The sequence below is a fragment of the Formica exsecta genome, unplaced genomic scaffold, assembly GCF_003651465.1.
Source record: "Formica exsecta isolate Colony F162 unplaced genomic scaffold, ASM365146v1 scaffold1155, whole genome shotgun sequence".
Classification (NCBI taxonomy): domain Eukaryota; kingdom Metazoa; phylum Arthropoda; class Insecta; order Hymenoptera; family Formicidae; genus Formica; species Formica exsecta.
In genome coordinates, this window is record NW_021848495.1 from 15,720 (window position 1) to 19,211 (window position 3,492).

The following is a 3,492-nucleotide window of genomic DNA, read 5'->3' on the forward strand; positions in this document are numbered from 1 at the left end:
AATGAAACCATCCTAATTTTTTTATTATAAATCAATCCTCGCAATATTTGACGTAAAAATTTATAAGGGTAGAATAACCATAAATTGAATAGTTTACGAGATATTTTATACTTTAATTTGACATAATTTTACATAAACTACGAAATATTCGTAAAATATTCATTTTTTAATTATTTTACCTCAATATTTTTTGCACAAATTAATGAGAGGAATCAATTGATATAAAGAAAACACATAGTTGTCTTTAAGAAAAAATATATAGTTGCTCGTTGCAAATTTAGTAGTGTTTATCAATTACTTTATCAGTATTTATGAATGTATTAATATTTATTTTATTAATTTATTAATTAATTTTTGAAATATGTTTAGATAATTTAGAAAAAATTTAACAAGGATCCATACGATACCTATTTCTTCTCAGACTAAATACTTCACTGAGACCACATTTATCGCGCATGCGCGTCAAATCCGGCCCATCTGAGAACACTGGTGCAATGGCCCTTTGTGATCAGAGTGCCACATGTTTAGTTAGAACAGTACCAAGAAATAAATTAAGAAGAAAATTAATTAATTAAGTGATCAGAGTTCGTCAAGTTCAATTATCGATTGAATTTCTGCTATAAAAAAGTAAGTAGTGTATTTTTTTACTAAAAGCCATTAGTTATTTCTTTCTCTTCATTTATATCTTAGAATTGTAAGTCAAATATAACCTATAAATATACACGTGGAAATGCATGGAAGATATTCTCAGGTATTTTTTCTATCATGTTATATGATTATGTTACATTGAATTATTTATATAAAGTTAAGTTAATTGTACGGGACTGAAATGTGGAATATAATAAAATAATTCACAAGGTAAAGTGGCAAAGGAATTATCATAAAATCTATTGTATTTCAAAGAAATACAACAGAAATACGAATTAAAAAGTTTGTTTACACTTATGGTGTTAATTTTTTGCCAAAAATTAATAAACCTTTACAATATGTTATTAGAACTATACAATAAAATATACAATGGAATAGATACAATAGAAATACAGTTAATAGATATATTGTATTTCAAAGAAATATAATAGATTTTATGCTACTTCTTTTCTCATTTCACATTATTAACTTTGTCTAAATTGTATTTGGGCGTTGATAGATTCAAAAATTTTCAAATACATTTGAAACTTTATGTATCTAATATATTTTCTTTCTTTTTTTAATCATATAATTTAAATTAATAAAATATCTGAGAAATATGTGCACTGCGAAGGAATAATTTATAATGGTTTAGTCACAATTACAAATGACGATGCTTTGCACAATTTTAATAAATTTACTAACAAAATTTACCTACTATTTTTTATTGGTTAATTTTTATGTTGTGTTCATTGATCGCTTAGCAATGATTGACGAATGCATCGTGAACACATAGATATAACGTAACCAGAACGTAAAATTTAATCAATACAAATCTAATTAATTTTGCTTTTATTTTACAATATCAAAATACAGAAATATATTATTTTTGGAGAATTCTAATAAAATTATTATCGGCTGTTAATTATCGTTATCGGGCTACTAACTTCCTTACATTCTCATCTCGGCGAGACCGAATCATTAATTACTCTATATTAATTTTTTTACAGAATCATTTTGAAGTTTTTGTGTTACTAACATTTGCAAATAAATTACACATGTTATATGACAAATAAACTTTTACAAGTATATAAATTAGTTATGGATAATGTTAATAAAAAAAGTAAATTTTCTAGACAACTTCGAAACAGATTAAATCAATCTTTAACTATAATCAATACTCTCAACCTTAATACTTTCGAAAAGACAACTAATTACTCACAACCTGATACACCGAATATTTCTAAAAGTAACTCATCAAGTTGTAAACCTGATACTAATTTTGACAATATTTCTTATAATGATAATAACAGTAACCATGACATTGACGTATTTATCAATTCAAGAATTTTGAATTGTGGTGAAAATATTCAAAGTGTCGACGTATCAGATATTAATCATGCTATCATAATTGAAAATAAAGAGCATGTTTTTTGCTCAAAGTTACAAAAATGGGCCATTAACGAAAATGTAACTCACTCAACCCTTAATAGTTTATTGAACATTTTACGAGCAGAACCTGGCTATAATTATTTGCCCAAAGATGCGAGAACACTTTTAAAAACGCCACAGAATACACATGCAAAAAAACTCGGATCAGGATTATACTATTATTTTGGAATAAATGAAACCTTAAGTAACCTATGTAATAAACAAAATATAATAATTATGCAAAATCAAGAAATTTTACTAGCAGCGAATATTGACGACCTACCTCTATCTAAAAATACGAATAGTTCTTTTTGGCCAATATTATGTACTGTCAAATCAGTTGACAAAATTAAAAATAAAGTGTTGGTACATTGTCAAGTTTGAAGATGAAGATACGGTTGAAGCGGTATCAAAAACTTGGTACTCAAAAGATACAAAAGAATGCAACTGGCCTCCATCGCATTGGAATCCAAATAAAATTAATGATTATATAAAATTCAAGAAGGCGCCAGAATATGACTGGAATCGTCATAGAGTTATCATTTTAGGTACCTACGGTAAGATGTGTGTCCTGTATAATATTTTTTACTTATATAACTAAATATGAGTATTCTTTTTACTGAAATAAAATTAATAAATGAAAAATTAAGAAACTATTTTGCAACTAGTTAAACAATTTACAAATAGAGACACGATTTTATAATACTTTATTATATATTATGCACGGTCATTAAAATCTTCATTGCTGTTTTTAGAAGATCTATCTGTTGCTCAACGAAAAGCGGATAAGGCCAAATATACGTTTGATCTTTCGTCTTTCCTTCTGTACTCGTAAAAGGAATCTCATAGTTGTCATTTAATTCGATTTCTTCGTTAACCCCAGTAAAAGACAATGTCTCGTCAATTTCTGTCTTCATTTATTTCTGCCATCAACATATCCTCATCATACAATTCTGTTGTCATCATTGATGAAAACATAGATCTGATTTTATTGATAGGATTAGCAAGATCACATTCAAATATTTATCTTAAATATTTATTTTAAAAAGTCAGGTAAAGGAAAAATTCCAGAAAAATTGTATTATTTTCAAAGTTTTCTATATGGAGAAGCAGCAGCAGATAATATACTGTTCCTCCATGCATTCAGCGAATGCGATACAACATCTGCTATATTTAATATAGGAAAAAACAAGTTTTTTACTATTCTTGAGAAGAATCCGCACTTGAATAATATTGTGCAAATATACAAGCAAAATGACATAGACCGTGAACTTATTGCTACTGCCGGAGAAAGATTTCTGATCGCGTTATACGGTGATAAAAGAATCGAAACATCAGGTTCACTTCGCTACCAACGATTTGCGAAATCGGTAATAAAAAGTAAATTTCATCTTGCCTCGTTGCCACCTACACGAGAAGCTGCACGTCAGCATT

General features: G+C 27.5%; 1 long non-coding RNA gene across 1 annotated transcript; it reads left to right on the forward strand.

Annotated features, from left to right (window-relative positions):
• The first annotated feature begins 473 nt into the window (after nt 1-473).
• On the forward strand, nt 474-2,874 carry LOC115238687. The gene is made up of 3 exons (XR_003884529.1): nt 474-627; nt 2,438-2,615; nt 2,814-2,874. It is a non-coding gene; the product is annotated as an uncharacterized LOC115238687 (long non-coding RNA).
• Nucleotides 2,875-3,492: the final 618 nt, after the last annotated feature.